Here is a 21,046-nt window from a genome sequence, read left to right as displayed (position 1 = left end):
CTTGCTTTATGAATCTGGGTGCTCCTGTATTGGGTGCATATATATTTAGGATAGTTAGCTCTTCCTGTTGAATTGATCCCTTTACCATTATGTAAGGGCCTTCTTTGTCTCTTTTGATCTTTGATGGTTTAAAGTCTGTTTTTATCAGAGACTAGTATTGCAACCCCCGCTTTTTTTTGTTCTCCATTTGCTTGGTAAATCTTCCTCCATCCCTTTATTTTGAGCCTATGTATGTCTCTGCGTGTGAGATGGGTCTCCTGAATACAGCAGACTGATGGGTCTTGACTCTTTATCCAGTTTGCCAGTCTGTGTCTTTTAATTGGAGTATTTAGTCCATTTACATTTAAGGTTAAGATTGTTATGTGTGAACTTGATCCTGCCATTATGATATTAACTGGTTATTTTGCTCGTTAGTTGATGCAGTTTCTTCCTAGCCTCGATGGTCTTTACATTTTGGCATGTTTTTGCAATGGCTGGTACCGGTTGTTTCTTTCCATGTGTAGTGCTTCCTTCAGGGTCTCTTGTAAGGCAGGCCGAGTGGTGACAAAATCTCTAAGCATTTGCTTATCTGTAAAGGATTTTATTTCTCCTTCACTTATGAAACTTAGTTTGGCTGGATATGAAATTCTGGGTTTAAAATTCTTTTCTTTAAGAATGTTGAATATTGGCCCCCACTCTCTTCTGGCTTGGAGAGTTTCTGCCGAGAGATCTGCTGTTAGTCTGATGGGCTTCCCTTTGTGGGTAACCCGACCTTTCTCTCTGGCTGCCCTTAAGATTTTTTCCTTCATTTCAACTTTGGTGAATCTGGCAATTATGTGTCTTGGAGTTGCTCTTCTCGAGGAGTATCTTTGTGGCGTTCTCTGTATTTCCTGGATTTGAATGTTGGCCTGCCCTACTAGGTTGGGGAAGTTCTCCTGGATGATATCCTGAAGAGTATTTTCCAACTTGGTTCCATTTTCCCCCTCACTTTCAGGCACCCCAATCAGACGTAGATTTGGTCTTTTTACATAATCCCATACTTCTTGCAGGCTTTGTTCATTTCTTTTTCTTCTTTTTTCTCTTGGTTTCTCTTCTCGCTTCATTTCATTCATTTGATCCTCAATCGCAGATACTCTTTCTTCCAATTGATCGAGTCGGTTACTGAAGCTTGTGCATTTGTCACGTATTTCTCGTGTCATGGTTTTCATCTCTTTCATTTCGTTTGTGACCTTCTCTGCATTAATTACTCTAGCCATCAATTCTTCCACTTTTTTTTCAAGATTTTTAGTTTCTTTGCACTGGGTACGTAATTCCTCCTTTAGCTCTGAGAAATTTGATGGACTGAAGCCTTCTTCTCTCATCTCGTCAAAGTCATTCTCCGTCCAGCTTTGATCCGTTGCTGGCGATGAGCTGTGCTCCTTTGCCGGGGGAGATGCGCTCTTATTTTTGGAATTTCCAGCTTTTCTGCCCTGCTTTTTCCCCATCTTTGTGGTTTTATCTGCCTCTGGTCTTTGATGATGGTGATGTACTGATGGGGTTTTGGTGTAGGTGTCCTTCCTGTTTGATAGTTTTCCTTCTAACAGTCAGGACCCTCAGCTGTAGGTCTGTTGGAGATTGCTTGAGGTCCACTCCAGACCCTGTTTGCCTGGGTATCAGCAGCAGAGGCTGCAGAAGATAGAATATTTCTGAACAGCGAGTGTACCTGTCTGATTCTTGCTTTGGAAGCTTCCTCTCAGGGGTGTACTCCACCCTGTGAGGTGTGGGGTGTCAGACTGCCCCTAGTGGGGGATGTCTCCCAGTTAGGCTACTCAGGGGTCAGGGACCCACTTGAGCAGGGAGTCTGTCCCTTCTCAGATCTCAACCTCCGTGTTGGGAGATCCATTGCTCTCTTCAAAGCTGTCAGACAGAGTCGTTTGCGTCTGCAGAGGTTTCGGCTGTGTTTGTTATTGCCCTGTCCCCAGAGGTGGAGTCTACAGAGACAGGCAGGTTTCCTTGAGCTGCTGTGAGCTCCACCCAGTTCGAGCTTCCCAGCAGCTTTGTTTACCTACTTAAGCCTCAGCAATGGCAGGCGCCCCTCCCCCAGCCTCGCTGCTGCCTTGCCGGTAGATCACAGACTGCTGTGCTAGCAATGAGGGAGGCTCCATGGGTGTGGGACCCTCCCGGCCAGGTGTGGGATATGATCTCCTGGTGTGCCTGTTTGCTTAAAGCGCGGTATTGGGGTGGGAGTTACCCGATTTTCCAGGTGTTGTATGTCTCAGTTCCCCTGGCTAGGAAAAGGGATTCCCTTCCCCCTTGCGCTTCCCAGGTGAGGCAATGCCTCGCCCTGCTTCAGCTCTCGCTGGTCGGGCTGCAGCAGCTGACCAGCACCGATCGTCCGGCACTCCCCCGTGAGATGAACCCAGTACCTCAGTTGAAAATGCAGAAATCACAGGTCTTTTGTGTCGCTCGCGCTGGGAGTTGGAGACTGGAGCTGTTCCTATTCGGCCATCTTGCTCCGCCCTCCGATTGATCTTCAACTTTGACATTAGAGATAACAAATGATGCCCATTCCATTAGGCTTTACCAAAATGCTGGTATTTGAGCAGAAACCAAGACTGGGATAACAATTGCTTGCATTCATTGTGGCCCTAAAGTAATTGTGAACCCTTGTAAAGCCTCTACTTGTGGTGCACAGAATTGTAAGGTTTGTAATGTAGGAGTGGGGCTCTGGGAGTTACCAAATGTTATAACCAAGGACAAGTGTTGGTAAAGTCCTGGAAAACTGGCCCCAGTTTCCTCCTTCCCTCTTCTCTTAGGCCATCATCATGAAGTCACACGAAATTCATGAGTGGCATAATACTGAGCTATGACTTCCATTGCTGGTGAAAGAGGGTAGTTCAGTCTGTCTGTGGAAGTTATGCTTGATTTCCACCTCTCCTTCTTTGCTCAACCCTCTGAGTTTGTGTGGAGTTTCTCCACTGCGGAGTAGAGAGTGTTTATCCACAATTAGTGTAAGGTAAGGTGATGTGGAAATGAGTAGTCCTCTAATTATAGAGTGACTTACATAAAAACTATGCCACTGGAAATAGATGCATTTAAGTTCCTAAAGGTCAGGAGGTATGGTAGCCTGACCAGCCATTAGCAAATGTGATACAGTTCAATGGTGAGTACTCATGAGTTTATACATGCATACATAATGTTGGGGATGTGTCATTGGCATGTTAATTAGAGAATGTGTTTGAGTGTCCATGTATGATCATTTCCCCGTTATCCATGACAATGGAATAAAGCAGTAGTACAAATAATCTCAAGCATTAGGTGATTTTAAAATATTTTCTATCAAGTTTCAGAGTGTTTTATTATGATTTTTTTAACTGAGGTTCACCTATATATGTCAAGAGACTGTTGAAAGTCATAGTGAGGTTATAAAAAAAATCAAATAATTATATCAAGTAATCCACAACGGAAAACATTCTGAAAAGCGAATAGTTCAATTATGTGGCCTATAAATGTTAAGACCAGTGTTCAGCAATAGCTCAATATCAGACCCCCATTCCAAATGTCAGTACATTCTTGAAATGAGGGCAGTCTTTACTATGTATGTATGCTTTGTACACCTTTCCTGAAATTTGCTTCCAGGTGTTCTCATTTATTAAATACCACAGTCTTGATCTTTAAATGATGACTAATTGTCCAAATGTATTAACTTTTCCCCCTTATTTTTCTCTTTGCTTTATTCTCACTAACCTCTTTTCTCTAATTCTTATATTGTCATATAAATAAAATAATTCCAGATGAATTCATCATAGATATAACGTGTTCAGATGTGGATCTCTTTGAATCTGTCCTACTTGGAGTTCGTTGAGCTCCTTGGATGTGTAGATTAATGTTTGTCATCAAAGTTTGAAAGTTTGGCTATTATTCAATACAGCCACACATCACTTAAAAACAGGGATACTTTCTGAGAAATGTGTTCTTAGGAAATTTAACCCTTGTACCAACATCATAGAGTGTACTTACACAAATGTAGATGATATAGCCTACTACACGCTTAGGCTGTATGGTATAGCCTATTGCTCCTAGACTACAAACCTCACAGCATGTTACTGTACTGGATACTGTAGAAAATTGTAACACAGTGGTATTCGTGTATGCAAACATATCTAAACAGATAAAAAATAATCCATTGCACTACAGCATTATGGCAGCTAGTGTGTCACTAGGTGATGGGTATTTTTCTACTCCATTATAATCTTTTCAAAAATTTGTTTATTTTTAAATTTTTGTTGATACATAGTAGGTGTATATGTTTATTGGTTACATGAGGTATTTTGATACAGGAATGCAATGGGTAATAACCACAACAGGGTAAATGGGCTAGCTATCAACTCAAGCATTTATCCTTTGTGTTATAATTTAATTATACTCTTTTAGTTATTTTTAAAATGTATAATTATGTACATTTAAATATAGTAAATATTGCGACTGTAGTAAAACATAATTTACTACAGTCACAATATTTACTATATTTACTAAGTGACTGTAGTAAATTACATTTTATTATAGTCAGTCTGATGTGCTAGCAAATACTAGGTCTTATTCATTCTTTCTGATTTTTCATAACCATTAACTGTCCTCATTTTCCCCCACCACCCCCCACCCACACACTACCCTTAACATTCTCTGATAACCATCCTTCTACTGTCTATCTCCATGTGTTAAGTTATTTTGATTTTTAGCTTCCACAAGTAAGTGACAGCATGTGAAGTTTGTCTTTCTGTGCCTGGTTTATTTCATTTAATAGAATGACCTCCAGTTCCATCCATGCTGTTGCAAATGACAGGATCTCATTCTTTTTTATGGCCGAGTAGCACTCCATTATGTAAATGTAACACATTTTTGTTGTGGGAAGTCAGGGACCCCGAACGGAGGGACCAGCTGAAGCTGTAGCAGAAGAACATAAATTGTGAAGATTTCATGGACATTTATCAGTTCCCAAAATTAATACTCTTATAATTTCTTATGCCTGTCTTTACTGCAGTCTCTGAACATAAATTGTGAAGATTTCATGGACATTTATCACTTCCCCAGTTAATACTCTTATAATTTCTTATGCCTGTCTTTAATCTCTTAATCACATTATCTTCGTAAGCTGAGGATGTATGTCACCTCAAGACCCTGTGGTGATTGTGTTAACTATACAGATTGTTTGTAAAACATGTGTGTTTGAACAATATGAAATCTGATTGTAAAACATGGGTGTTTGAACAATATGAAATCAGTGCACCCTGAAAAAGAACAGAATAACAGCGCTTTTCAGGGAAAAAGGGAACATAACCATAAAGTCTGACTGCCTGTGAGGTTGGGCAGAATAGAACCATATTTTTCTCCACAGAGAAAGCCTATAGATGGATGTGTGAGTGGAGAAATATCACTGAATTCTTTTCCCGGGATGGAGTAACCCTGGGGAAGGAATGCATTCCTGGGGGTAGGTCTATAGACAGCTGCTCTGGGAGTGTCTGTCTTATGCTGTTGAGACAGGACTGGAATATACGCCCTGGTCCCCTACAGTGCCCTCAGGCTTACTAGGATTTGGGAAATTCCAGCCTGGTAGATTCTAGGCAGACCAGTTGTCAGCTCTCGAACCCTGTTTCCTGTTAAGATGTTTATCAGGGGGACGGAGCAAGATGGCCGAATAGGAACAGCTCCAGTCTCCAACTCCCAGCGCGAGCGACACAAAAGACCTGTGATTTCTGCATTTTCAACTGAGGTACTGGGTTCATCTCACGGGGGAGTGCCGGACGATCGGTGCTGGTCAGCTGCTGCAGCCCGACCAGCGAGAGCTGAAGCAGGGCGAGGCATTGCCTCACCTGGGAAGCGCAAGGGGGAAGGGAATCCCTTTTCCTAGCCAGGGGAACTGAGACATACAACACCTGGAAAATCGGGTAACTCCCACCCCAATACTGCGCTTTAAGCAAACAGGCACACCAGGAGATCATATCCCACACCTGGCCGGGAGGGTCCCACACCCATGGAGCCTCCCTCATTGCTAGCACAGCAGTCTGTGATCTACCGGCAAGGCAGCAGCGAGGCTGGGGGAGGGGCGCCTGCCATTGCTGAGGCTTAAGTAGGTAAACAAAGCTGCTGGGAAGCTCGAACTGTGTGGAGCTCACAGCAGCTCAAGGAAACCTGCCTGTCTCTGTAGACTCCACCTCTGGGGACAGGGCAATAACAAACACAGCCGAAACCTCTGCAGACGCAAACGACTCTGTCTGACAGCTTTGAAGAGAGCAATGGATCTCCCAACACGGAGGTTGAGATCTGAGAAGGGACAGACTCCCTGCTCAAGTGGGTCCCTGACCCCTGAGTAGCCTAACTGGGAGACATCCCCCACTAGGGGCAGTCTGACACCCCACACCTCACAGGGTGGAGTACACCCCTGAGAGGAAGCTTCCAAAGCAAGAATCAGACAGGTACACTCGCTGTTCAGAAATATTCTATCTTCTGCAGCCTCTGCTGCTGATACCCAGGCAAACAGGGTCTGGAGTGGACCTCAAGCAATCTCCAACAGACCTACAGCTGAGGGTCCTGACTGTTAGAAGGAAAACTATCAAACAGGAAGGACACCTACACCAAAACCCCATCAGTACATCACCATCATCAAAGACCAGAGGCAGATAAAACCACAAAGATGGGGAAAAAGCAGGGCAGAAAAGCTGGAAATTCCAAAAATAAGAGCGCATCTCCCCCGGCAAAGGAGCGCAGCTCATCGCCAGCAACGGATCAAAGCTGGACGGAGAATGACTTTGACGAGATGAGAGAAGAAGGCTTCAGTCCATCAAATTTCTCAGAGCTAAAGGAGGAATTACGTACCCAGTGCAAAGAAACTAAAAATCTTGAAAAAAAAGTGGAAGAATTGATGGCTAGAGTAATTAATGCAGAGAAGGTCACAAACGAAATGAAAGAGATGAAAACCATGACACGAGAAATACGTGACAAATGCACAAGCTTCAGTAACCGACTCGATAACTGGAAGAAAGAGTATCTGCGATTGAGGATCAAATGAATGAAATGAAGCGAGAAGAGAAACCAAGAGAAAAAAGAAGAAAAAGAAATGAACAAAGCCTGCAAGAAGTATGGGATTATGTAAAAAGACCAAATCTACGTCTGATTGGGGTGCCTGAAAGTGAGGGGGAAAATGGAACCAAGTTGGAAAATACTCTTCAGGATATCATCCAGGAGAACTTCCCCAACCTAGTAGGGCAGGCCAACATTCAAATCCAGGAAATACAGAGAACGCCACAAAGATACTCCTCGAGAAGAGCAACTCCAAGACACATAATTGCCAGATTCACCAAAGTTGAAATGAAGGAAAAAATCTTAAGGGCAGCCAGAGAGAAAGGTCGGGTTACCCACAAAGGGAAGCCCATCAGACTAACAGCAGATCTCTCGGCAGAAACTCTCCAAGCCAGAAGAGAGTGGGGGCCAATATTCAACATTCTTAAAGAAAAGAATTTTAAACCCAGAATTTCATATCCAGCCAAACTAAGTTTCATAAGTGAAGGAGAAATAAAATCCTTTACAGATAAGCAAATGCTTAGAGATTTTGTCACCACTCGGCCTGCCTTACAAGAGACCCTGAAGGAAGCACTACACATGGAAAGGAACAACCGGTACCAGCCATTGCAAAAACATGCCAAAATGTAAAGACCATCGAGGCTAGGAAGAAACTGCATCAACTAACGAGCAAAATAACCAGTTAATATCATAATGGCAGGATCAAGTTCACACATAACAATCTTAACCTTAAATGTAAATGGACTAAATGCTCCAATTAAAAGACACAGACTGGCAAACTGGATAAAGAGTCAAGACCCATCAGTCTGCTGTATTCAGGAGACCCATCTCACACGCAGAGACATACATAGGCTCAAAATAAAGGGATGGAGGAAGATTTACCAAGCAAATGGAGAACAAAAAAAAGCGGGGGGTTGCAATACTAGTCTCTGATAAAAACAGACTTTAAACCATCAAAGATCAAAAGAGACAAAGAAGGCCCTTACATAATGGTAAAGGGATCAATTCAACAGGAAGAGCTAACTATCCTAAATATATATGCACCCAATACAGGAGCACCCAGATTCATAAAGCAAGTCCTTAGAGACTTACAAAGAGACTTAGACTCCCATACAATAATAATGGGAGACTTCAACACTCCACTGTCAACATTAGACAGATCAACGAGACAGAAAGTTAACAAGGATATCCAGGAATTGAACTCATCTCTGCAGCAAGCAGACCTAATAGACATCTATAGAACTCTCCACCCCAAATCAACAGAATATACATTCTTCTCAGCACCACATCGTACTTACTCCAAAATCGATCATGTAATTGGAAGTAAAGCACTCCTCAGCAAATGTACAAGAACAGAAATTATAACAAACTGTCTCTCAGACCACAGTGCAATCAAAGTAGAACTCAGGACTAAGAAACTCAATCAAAACCGCTCAACTACATGGAAACTGAACAACCTGCTCCTGAATGACTACTGGGCACATAACGAAATGAAGGCAGAAATAAAGATGTTCTTTGAAACCAATGAGAACAAAGATACAACATACCAGAATCTCTGGGACACATTTAAAGCAGTGTGTAGAGGGAAATTTATAGCACTAAATGCCCACAAGAGAAAGCAGGAAAGATCTAAAATTGACACTCTAACATCGCAATTAAAAGAACTAGAGAAGCAAGAGCAAACACATTTGAAAGCTAGCAGCAGGCAAGAAATAACTAAGATCAGAGCAGAACTGAAGGAGATAGAGACACAAAAAACTCTCCAAAAAATCAATGAATCCAGGAGTTGGTTTTTTGAAAAGATCAACAAAATTGACAGACCACTAGCAAGACTAATAAAGAAGAAAAGAGAGAAGAATCAAATCGACGCAATTAAAAATGATAAAGGGGATATCACCACCGACCCCACAGAAATACAAACTACCATCAGAGAATACTAGAAACACCTCTACGCAAATAAACTGGAAAATCTAGAAGAAATGGATAATTTCCTGGACACTTACACTCTTCCAAGACTAAACCAGGAAGAAGTTGAATCCCTGAAGAGACCAAGAGCAGGCTCTGAAATTGAGGCAATAATTAATAGCCTACCAACCAAAAAAAGTCCAGGACCAGATGGATTCACAGCTGAATTCTACCAGAGGTACAAGGAGGAGTTGGTACCATTCCTTCTGAAACTATTCCAATCAATAGAAAAAGAGAGAATCCTCCCTAACTCATTTTATGAGTCCAACATCATCCTGATACCAAAGCCTGGCAGAGACACAACAAAAAAAGAGAATTTTAGACCAATATCCCTGATGAACATCGATGCAAAAATCCTCAATAAAATACTGGCAAACCGGATTCAGCAGCATATCAAAAAGCTTATCCACCTTGATCAAGTGGGCTTCATCCCTGGGATGCAAGGCTGGTTCAACATTCGCAAATCAATAAACATAATCCAGCATATCAACAGAACCAAAGACAAGAACCACATGATTATCTCAATAGATGCAGAAAAGGCTTTTGACAAAATTCAACAGCCCTTCATGCTAAAAACGCTCAATAAATTCGGTATTGATGGAACGTACCTCAAAATAATAAGACCTATTTATGACAAACCCACAGCCAATATCATACTGAATGGGCAAAAACTGGAAAAATTCCCTTTGAAAACTGGCACAAGACAGGGATGCCCTCTCTCACCACTCCTATTCAACATAGTGTTGGAAGTTCTGGCTAGAGGAATTAGGCAAGAGAAAGAAATCAAGGGTATTCAGTTAGGAAAAGAAGAAGTCAAACTGTCCCTGTTTGCAGATGACATGATTGTATATTTAGAAAACCCCATTGTCTCAGCCCAAAATCTCCTTAAGCTGATGAGCAACTTCAGCACAGTCTCAGGATACAAAATTAATGTGCAAAAATCACAAGCATTCTTATACATCAGTAACAGACAAACAGAGAGCCAAATCAGGAATGAACTTCCATTCACAATTGCTTCAAAGACAATAAAATACCTAGGAATCCAACTGACAAGGGATGTAAAGGACCTCTTCAAGGAGAACTACAAACCACTGCTCAGTGAAATAAAAGAGGACACAAACAAATGGAAGAACATACCATGCTCATGGATAGGAACAATCAATATCGTGAAAATGGCCATACTGCCCAAGGTAATTTATAGATTCAATGCCATCCCCATCAAGCTACCAATGAGTTTCTTCACAGAATTGGAAAAAACTGCTTTAAAGTTCATATGGAACCAAAAAAGAGCCCGCATCTCCAAGACAATCCTACGTCAAAAGAACAAAGCTGGAGGCATCACACTACCTGACTTCAAACTATACTACAAGGCTACAGTAACCAAAACAGCATGGTACTGGTACCAAAACAGAGATATAGACCAATGGAATAGAACAGAGTCCTCAGAAATAATACCACACATCTACAGCCATCTGATCTTTGACAAACCTGAGAGAAACAAGAAATGGGGAAAGGATTCCCTATTTAATAAATGGTGCTGGGAAAATTGGCTAGCCATAAGTAGAAAGCTGAAACTGGATCCTTTCCTTACTCCTTATACGAAAATTAATTCAAGATGGATTAGAGACTTTAATGTTAGACCTAATACCATAAAAACTCTAGAGGAAAACCTAGGTAGTACCATTCAGGACATAGGCATGGGCAAAGACTTCATGTCTAAAACACCAAAAGCAACGGCAGCAAAAGCCAAAATTGACAAATGGGATCTCATTAAACTAAAGAGCTTCTGCACAGCAAAAGAAACTACCATCAGAGTGAACAGGCAACCTACAGAATGGGAGAAAATTTTTGCAATCTACTCATCTGACAAAGGGCTAATATCCAGAACCTACAAAGAACTCAAACAAATTTACAAGAAAAAAACAAACAACCCCATCAAAAAGTGGGCAAAGGATATGAACAGACATTTCTCAAAAGAAGACATTCATACAGCCAACAGACACATGAAAAAATGCTCATCATCACTGGCCATCAGAGAAATGCAAATCAAAACCACAATGAGATACCATCTCACACCAGTTAGAATGGCGATCATTAAAAAGTCAGGAAACAACAGGTGCTAGAGAGGATGTGGAAAAATAGGAACACTTTTACACTGTTGGTGGGACTGTAAACTAGTTCAACCATTATGGAAAACAGTATGGCGATTTCTCAAGGATGTAGAACTAGATATACCATATGACCCAGCCATCCCATTACTGGGTATATACCCAAAGGATTATAAATTATGCTGCTATAAAGACACATGCACACGTATGTTTATTGCAGCACTATTCACAATAGCAAAGACTTGGAATCAACCCAAATGTCCATCAGTGACAGATTGGATTAAGAAAATGTGGCACATATACACCATGGAATACTATGCAGCCATCAAAAAGGATGAGTTTGTGTCCTTTGTAGGGACATGGATGCAGCTGGAAACCATCATTCTTAGCAAACTATCACAAGAACAGAAAACCAAACACCGCATGTTCTCACTCATAGGTGGGAACTGAACAATGAGATCACTTGGACTCAGGAAGGGGAACATCACACACAGGGGCCTATCATGGGGAGGGGGGAGGGGCGAGGGATTGCATTGGGAGTTATACCTGATGTAAATGACGAGTTGATGGGTGCAGCACACCAACATGGCACAAGTATACATATGTAACAAACCTGCAAGTTATGCACATGTACCCTACAACTTAAAGTATAATAATAATAAATTAAAAAATAAAAATAAAAAAAATTTTTAAAAAAAGGATGTTTATCAAGACAATGTGTGCACAGTGGGACACAGACCCTCATCGTTACTTCTAATTTTTGCCTCTGCCTTGTGATCTTATATTGCCCTTGGAAGCATGTGATCTATGTAACCTACTCCCTGTTTGTACATCCCCTCCCCTTTCAAAATCCTTAATAAAAACTTGTTGGTTTTGTGGCTCGATGTCGCCATCATGGTCCTACCAATATGTGATGACACCCCCAGAGGCTCAGCTGTAAAATTTCTCTCTTTGTACTCTTTCTGTTTATTTCTCAGACTGGCTGACACTTAGGGAAAATAAAAAATAACCTATGATGAAATATTGGGGACTGGTTCCCCCAGTACATTTTCTGTATCTATTCATCTATTCATGGACAGGTAGGTTGTGTCCAAATCCTGGCTATTGTGAATAGTGCTGCAATAAACATAGGAGTACCAATATCTCTTCAGTGTACTGGTTTCCTTCCTTTTGGGTATATACCCAGCAGTGGGATTGCTAGATTGTGTGGTAGCTCTATCTTTAGTTTTTTGAGGAACCTACAAACTGTTCTGCATAGCGATTGTACTAATATATAATACATTCCCACCAACAGTGTGGGAGGATTCCCTTTTCTCCATATTCTCACCAGCATTTGTTATTGCCTGTCTTTTAGATAAAAGCTACTTTTACTGGCATGAGATGATATCTCATTGTAGTTTGATTTGCATTTCTCTGATGATTGATGATGTTGAGCCATTGTACCTGTTTGCCATTTGTATGTCTTGTTTTGAGAAATGTCTGTTCAGATCAATGGCCCATTTTTTATTCAGATTATTAGATTTCTTCCTGTAAAGTCGATTGAGCTCCTTATATATTCTGGTTATTAATCCCTTGTCAGATGGGTATTTGCAAATATTTTCTCCTATTCTGTGGGTTGCCCCTTCACTTTGTTGATTGTTTCCTTTGCTGTGCAGAAGCTTTTTAGCTTGATGTGACTGCATTTGTCCATTTTTGCTTTGGTTGCCAGTGCTTGTGGGGTATTACTCTGGAAATCCTTGCACAGACTGATGTCCTGGAGAGTTTCCTCAAGGTTTTCTTTTAGTAGATTCATAGCTTGAGGTCTTAGATTTCAGTTGTTAATCCATTTTGATTAGATTTTTCTATATGATGAGAGATAGTGGGATCAATTTTCCTTTTTCTGTATATGGATATCCAGTTTCCCAGCACCGTTTATTGAGGAGACTCTCCTTTCTCCAATGTGTATTCTTGGCACCCTTGTCAAAAATGAGTTCACTGTGTATGTATGGATTTTCTCAAGGTTCTCTATTCTGTTCCACTGATATATGTATCTGTTTTTTATGACAATACAATGCTCTTTTGGTTACTATAGCTCTATAGTATAATTTGGGAAATTAATATAATGTGATTCCTTCAGATTTGTTCTTTTTGCTCAGGATAGCTTTGACTATTCTGGGTCTGTTGTGGTTCCAGATAAACTTTGGGATTGTTTTTTTTTTCTATTTCTGTGAATAATGTCATTGGTATTTTGATAGGGATTTCATTGGATCTGTAGATTTATTTCGGTAGTATGGACATTTTAACATTTTTGATTCTTGCAGTCCATTAACATGGATATATCTTTCCATTTTTTGGTGTCCTATTCAATTTTTTGTGCCAATGTTGTATAGTTTTCATTGCACAGGTATTTCACTTGTTTGGTTAAGCTAATTCCTAGGTATTTAATTTTATTTATAGCTATTGTAAATGGAATTATTTTCTTTATTTCATTTTCAGATTGCTGTTGGCATATAAAAATACTACTGATGTCTGTATGTTGATAGCATATCCTGCAACTTTACTGAATTTGTTTTTCAGCTCTAATTGTTTTTTGTGGAGTCGTTAGTTTTTCCAAATATAAGATCATATCATCTGAAAATAAGGATAATTTGACTTCTTCATTTCCAATTTGGATGCCCTTTAGTTCCATCTTTTGTCTGATTGCTCTAGCTAGGACTTCCAGTAATATGTTGAATATAGTGGTGATAGTGGGCATCCTTGTCATGTTCCAGATCTTAGAGGAAATGCTTTCCATTTTTCCTCATTCGGTATGATACTAACTTTTGGTCTGTCATAGATGGCTTTTATTATGTCGAGGTATGTTCCTTCTATCCCCAGTTTTTTGAGGGTTTTTATCATGAAGGTATGTTGAATTTTGTTAAATGCTTTTTCAGCATCCATGGAAATGATCACATGATTTTTGTCCTTTATTCCATTGATACAATGTATGATATTGATTGATTTGCATATGTTGAACCATCCTTTCATTCCTGGGATAAATCTCAGTTATAATAAATGATCTTTTGAATGTGTTGTTGAATTTTGCTAGTATATTGTTGAGGATTTTTGCATCAATATTCATCAGTCATATTGTTTTATAGTTTTTTTAGATGTGTCATTGTCTGGTTTTGGTATCAGGGTAGTACTGGCCTTGTAGAATGAGATTGGAAGTATTTTCTTCTCCTCTATTTATTAGAATAGTTAGAGTAGTATTGGTATTAGTTCTTCTTTAAATGTTTGGTAGAACTCAGCAGTGAAGCCGTCAGAGTCATTGGCTTGGCTTTGCTGGGAGACTTTTTATTATGGCTTTGAACTCATTACTTGTTTTATTTTTAAATTTTAATTTAATTTTATTTTATTTTAAGCTCTGGGATACATGTGAAGGACTGGAGGTTTGTTACATAGGTAAATGTGTGCCATGGTGGTTTGCTGCACCAATCAACCCATCACCTAGGTATTAAGCCCCATATGCATTAGCTATTTATCCTGATACTCTTCCTCCCCCAACCCCAGCAGGCCCCAGTGCGTGTTGTTCCCCTCCCTGTGTCCGTGTGGTCTCATTGTTCAGCTCCAACTTGTAAGTGAGAACATGTGGTGTTTGGTTTTCTGTTCCTGTGTTAGTTTGCTTAGGATAATGGCTTCCAGCTCTATCCATGTCGCTGCAAAGAACATAATCTTGTTCCTTTTTATGGCTGCATAGTATTTCATGGTGTATATGTACCACATTTTCTTTTTCCAGTCTATCACTGATGGGCATTTGGGTTGATTCCATGTCTTTGCTATTGTGAATAGTGATGCAATTAACATATGCCCGCATGTATCTTTATAATGGAATGATTTATATTCCTTTGGGTATATACCCAGTAACGAGATTGCTGGGTCAAATGGTATTTCTGGTTTCCAGGTCTTTGAGGAATTGCCACACTGTCTTCCACAATGGTTGAACTAATTTACATTCCCACCAACAGTGTAAAAGTGTTCCTATTTCTGCACAGCCTCACCAGTATCTGTTATTTCTTGACTTTTTAATAATCACCATTCTGACTGGCATAAGAGGGTATCTTGTTGTGGTTTTGATTTGCATTTCTCTAATGATCACTGCTATTGAGCTTTTTTTCGTATGTCTGTTGGCCATGTGAGTGTCTTCTTTTAAGAAGTGTCCATGTTCTTTGCCCACTTTTTAACAGGATTTTTTGTTTCTTATAAATTTGTTTAAGTTCCTTGTAGACTCTGTATATTAGATCTTTGTCAGATGGAGAGATTGCAAAAATTTCTCCCATTCTATAGGTTGTCTCTTCACTGTGATGATAGTTTCTTTTGCTGTGCAGAAGCTCTTTAATTTAATTAGATCACACTTGTAAATTTTTACTTTTGTTGCCGTTGCTTTTGATGTCTTTGTCATTAAATCCTTGCCTGTGTCTATGTCCTGAATGGTATTGCTTGGGTTGTCTTCCAGGGTTTATATAATTTTGGGTTTTACAATTAAGTCTTTAGTCCATCTTCAGTATATTTTGTATATGGTGTAAGGAAGGGGTCCAATTTCAATCTTCTGCATATGGCTAGCCAGTTATCTTAGCACCATTTATTGAATAGGGACTCCTTTCCTCATTGCTTGTTTTTGTCAAGTTTGTTGAAGATCAGATGGTTGTAGAGGTGTGGTCTTATTTCTGAGATCTCTGTTCTGTTTCGTTGGTCTATGTGTCTGTTTTTGTACCAGTACCATGTTGTTTTGGTTACTGTAGCCTTGTAGTATAATTTGAAGTTGGGTGGCATGATGTGATGCCTCCAGATTTGTTCTTTTTGCTTAGGATTTTCATGGCTATACAGATTCTTTTTTGGTTCCATACAAATTTTAAAGTAGTTTTTTCTGCTTTTGTGAAGAATGTCAATGGTAGTGTGATGGTAATAGCGTGGAATCTACAAATTACTTGTGGCCATTTTCATGATACTGATTCTTCCTATCCATGAGCATGAAATGTTTTTTCATTTGTTCATGTCCTTTCTGACTTCTTTGAGCAGTGGTTTGTATTTCTCCTTGAAGAGGTCCTTCACTTCCCTTGTTAGCTGTATTCCTAGGTATTCTATTCTCTTTGTAGCAATTGTAATTGAGAGTTCATTTATGATTTGTTTCTCCCTTTGTCTATTGTTGGTGTATAGGAATGCTTGTCATTCTTGCACATTGGTTTTATATTCTGACTGTATTAGTCCTTTATCATGCTGCTATAAGGACATACCTGAGACTGAGTAGTTTATAAAGCAAGGAGGTTTAGTGGACTTACAGTTTCACATGGGTAAGGAGGCCTCACAATCATGGCGGAAGGTGAAGGAGGAGCAAAGGCACATCTGACATGGCAGCACACCAGAGCACATGTTCAGGGGAACTGCCCTTTATAAAACCAACAGACCATTTGAGACTTACTCACTATCATGAGAATAGCATGGTAAAAACCTGCTCCCATGATTTGATTACGTCCCACCAGATCCCTCCCACCACATATGGTGATTATGGGAGCTACAATTCAAGATGAGATTTGGGGTGGGGACACAACCAAACCATATCATTCCACCCTTGGCCCCTTCCAAATCTCATGTTCTCACATTTTGAAACCAGTAATGCCTTCCCAACAGTCCCCCAAAGTCTTAACTCATTCCAACATTAACTAAAAATTCACAGCCCAAAGTCTCATCTGAGACAAGTCCCTTCCACCTATGAGCCTGTAAAATCAGAAGCAAGTTAGTTACTTCCTAGATACAATGGGTGTTCAGGCATTGGACAAATACACCCCTTCCAAATGGGAGAAATTTGCCAAAACAAAGGGGCTGCAGGCTCCATGGCAGTCCAAAATCCAATAGGGCTGTCATTAAACCTTAAAGTTCCAATATGATCTCCTTTGACACTGTGTCTCACATCCAGGTCACACTGATGCAAGCAGTGGGATCCCACGGCCTTGGGCAGCTCCATCCCTGTGGCTTGGAAGCATATAGCCCCCTCCCGGCTGCTTTCATGGGTTAGCTTTGAGTTTCTGTGGCATTTCCAGTAACATGGTGCAAGCTGTCGGTGGATCTACCATTCTGGGTTCTGGAGTAGAGTGGCCCTCTTCTCACAGCTCCACTAGGCAGTTCCCCAGTGAGGACACTGTGTGGGGGCTTCCACCCCACATTTACCTTCCACACTGCTCTAGCAGAGGTTCTCCATGAGGGCCCCACCCCTGCTGCAAACTTCTGCCTGGACATCCAGGCATTTCCATACATCCACTGAAATCTAGGCAGAGGTTCCCAAACTTCAATCCTTGAACGTCTGTGCACCCACAGGCTCAACAACACATGGAAGCTGCCATGGTTTGGGGCTTGCACCCTCTGAAGCCACAGCCCAACTGTACTTTAGCCATTGCTAGAGAGGCTGGGATGCCGGTCTCCAAGTCCCTAGGCTGCACATAACAGAGGGGCCCTGGACCTGACCTAGGAAACCATTTTTCCCTTCTAGGCCCCCAAGCCTGTGATGGGAGGGTCTGCCATGAAGGTCTCTGACATGGCCTGGAGATGTTTTCCCTGTTGTCTTGGTGATTAACATTCAGCTCCTTGTTACTTATGCAAATTTCTGCAGCAGGCTTGAGTTTCTTCCTAGAAAATGGATTTCTCTTTTCTATTGCATTGGCAGGCTGCAAGTTTTTCAAACTTTTATGTTCTCCTTCCTTTTGAATGTTTTGCAGATTAGAAATTTCTTCTGCCAGATGCCCTAAGTGATCTCTCTCAAGTTCAAAGTTCCACAGATCTCTAGGGCAGGAGCCAAATGCCACCTATCTCTTTGCTAAAGCATAACAACAGTCACTTTCGCTCCAGTTCCCAACAAATTCCTCGTCTCCATCTAAGACCACCTCAGCCTGGATCTTATTGTCCATATCACTGTCAGCATTTTGGTCAAAGCCATTGAACAATCTCTAGGAAGTTCCAAACTTTCCCACATCTTACTACCTTTTTATGAGCACTCCAAACTGTTCCAACCTCTACTTATTACCCAGTACAAAAGTTGCTTCCACATTTTCAGGTATCTTAATGGCAGTACCCCACTCTATTGGTACCATTTGACTGTATTAGTCCATTTTCTTACTGCTATGAAGAAATACCTGATGGCTGGGTGTGGTTGCTCATGCCTGTAATCCCAGCACTTTGGGAGGCCAAGGTGGGCAGATCACCTGATGTCAGGACTTTGAGACCAGTCTGGCCAACATGGTGAAACCCAGTCTCTACTAAAACAATAAAAATTAGCTGGAGGTGGTGGTGGGTGCCTATAATCCCAGCTACTCAGGAGCCTGAGGCATGAGAATTGCTTGAATCCAGGAGGCTGAGGTTTCACTGAGTCAAGATCATGCCACTGCACTCCAGCCTGGGCAACAAGAACAAAACTTCATCTCAGAAAAAAAAAAAAAAAAGAAAGAAATACCTGAGACTGGGTAATTTATAAAGTAAAAAGGTTTAATGGACTCACAGTTCCCCATGGCTGGGAAGGCCTCACAATCATAGTGGAAGGTGAAGGAGGAGTAAAAGCACATCTTACATGGCAGCAGGCAAGAGCACATGTATAGTGGACTTGCCCTTTATAAAACCATCAGATCTCTTGAGACTTATCCACTATTATAAGAACAGCATGGGAAAATCCTGCCCCCATGATTCAGTTACCTCCAACTGGGTGCCTCCCACGTGGGGATTATGAGAGCTACATTCAAGAGGAGGTTTGGGTGGGGACACAGTCAAACCATCTCACTGAGACTTTACTGAAGTTGCTTATTAGCTTAAGAAGCTTTGGGGCTGAGACGAAGGGGTTTTCTAGATATAGAACCATGTCCTTTGCAAACAGAGACAGTTTGACGTGCTCTCTTCCTATCTAAATACCCTGTATTTCTTTCTCTTGCCTGATTGCCCTGGCCAGAACTTCCAATACTATATTGAATAGGAGTGATGAGAAAGGACATCCTCATCTTGTGCCAGTTTTCAAACGGAATGCTTCCAGCTTTCATGAATGGCTCTTATTATATTGATGTATGTTCCTTCAACACCTAGTTTATTGAGAGTTTTTAACATGAAGGGATGTTTAATTTTATTGGAGGCGTTTTCTGCATCTATTGAGATAATCATGTGGTTTTTGTCTTTAGTTCTGTTTATGTGATCAGTTATGTTTATTGATTTGCTTATGTTGAACTAGCCTTGCATCTAAGAGATGAAAACTGACTTGATTGTGGTGAATAAGCTTTCTGATGTGCTGTTGGATTTGGTTTGCCAGTATTTTACTGAGGATTTTTACATTGTTGTTCATCAGAGATATTGGCCTGAAGTTTTCTTTTTTTGTTGAATCTCTGCCAGATTTTGGTATCAAGATGATGCTGGCCTCATAAAATGAGTTATGGAGAAGTCCCTCCTTTTCAATTGTTTAGAATAGTTTCAGAAGAAATGATATCAGCTCCACTTTGTACCTTTGGTAGAATTCAGCTCTAAATTCATCTTGTCCTGGGCTTTTATTTATTACTACCTCAATTTCAGAACTTGTTATTGGTCTCTTCAGGGATTCAACTTCTTCCTGGTTCAGTCTTGGGAGGGTGTGTTTGTCCAGGATTTTATCCATTTAGTCTAGATTTTTTATTTGCATTGAGGTGTTTATATTAAATAGTATTAAATAGTATTCTCTGATGGTTCTTTCTATTTCTGTGGGGTCAGTGGTGATATCTCTTTATCATTTTTTATTGTGTCCATTTGATTCTTTTCTCTCTTCTTATTAGTCTAGCTAGAGGTCTATTTGTTTTATTAATTTTTTCAAGAACATTTTTTCAAGAAACCAGCCCCTGGATTCATTGATTTTTTGAACAGCTTTTTGCATCTCTGTCTCCTTCAGTTCACTCTGATCTTGGTTATTTTTTGTCTTTTGCTAGCTTTGAAGTTTGTTTGCTCTTGGTTCTCTAGTTCTTTTAGTTGTGATGTTGTGCTGATTGGAGCCTTTTTTTTTTTTTTTGAGATGGAGTTCCTCTCTGTCACCTAGGCTGGAGTCCAGTGGCATGAACTCGGCTCACTGCAACCTCTGCCTCCTGGGTTCAAGTGATTCTCATGCCTCAGCCTCCCGAGTAGCTGGGACTTACAAGCACATGCCACCACACCTGGCTAATTTTTGTATTTTTAGTAGAGACCGGGTCTCACCATGTTAGCCAGGCTGGTCTCAAACCCCTGACCTCAAGTGATCCACCCACTTCAGCCTCCCAAATTGCTGGGATTACAGGCATGAGCCACTGTGCCTGGCCCTTTCTAGCTTTTTGATATGGACATTTAGTGCCATAAATTTCCCTTTTAACACTGCTTTAGCTGTGTTCCAGAGATTTTGATATGTTGTCTGTCTGTTCTCATTGATTTCAAAGAACTTTTTGATTTCTGCCTTAATTTCTTTATGTATAATTTCTTTATGTACCCAGTAGTCATTCATGAGCAGGTTGTTCAATTTTCATGTAGTTGTGTGGCTTTGAGTGAGTTTCTTAATCTTGAGTTCTAATTTGATTGCGCTGTGGTCTGAGCGACTGTTTGTTATGATATCAGTTCTTTTGCATTTGCTGAGGAATTGTTTACTTCCGTTTATGTGATCAATTTTAGAGTAGGTGCCATGTGGCACAGGGAAGAGTGTATGTTCTGTTGTGTTTTGGTGAAGAGTTCTGTAGATATGTATCAGGTCTACTTGATGAGCTGAGTTCAAGTCCTGAAAATTTTTGTTAATTTTCTGTCTCAATGGTCTGTATAATATTGACAATGGGGTTTTAAAGTCTCCCACTATTATTGTGTGGGAGTGTAAGTCTCTTTGTAGGTCTCTAAGAACTTGTTTTATGAATCTGGGTGCATATATTTTTACAATAGGTAACTCTTCTTGTCGAACTGACCCCTTTACCATT

General features: G+C 40.6%; 1 protein-coding gene across 1 annotated transcript in view; it reads right to left on the bottom strand.

The window, feature by feature from the left end:
- Positions 1–9,071, bottom strand: part of LOC126946291 (motile sperm domain-containing protein 1-like) — a 415,617-nt gene extending 406,546 nt beyond the window's left edge. Inside the window, 1 exon segment of the mRNA XM_050776434.1 lies at positions 8,982–9,071. The gene's annotated coding sequence lies outside the window, so the exon portion shown is untranslated.
- Between the last annotated feature and the right edge of the window lie 11,975 nt (positions 9,072–21,046).

Source organism: Macaca thibetana, chromosome X, assembly GCF_024542745.1.
Source record: "Macaca thibetana thibetana isolate TM-01 chromosome X, ASM2454274v1, whole genome shotgun sequence".
In the NCBI taxonomy this organism is placed as follows: domain Eukaryota; kingdom Metazoa; phylum Chordata; class Mammalia; order Primates; family Cercopithecidae; genus Macaca; species Macaca thibetana.
The sequence above is the reverse complement of the archived record's forward strand: the minus strand, read 5'-3'. Positions and strand labels throughout refer to the sequence as shown.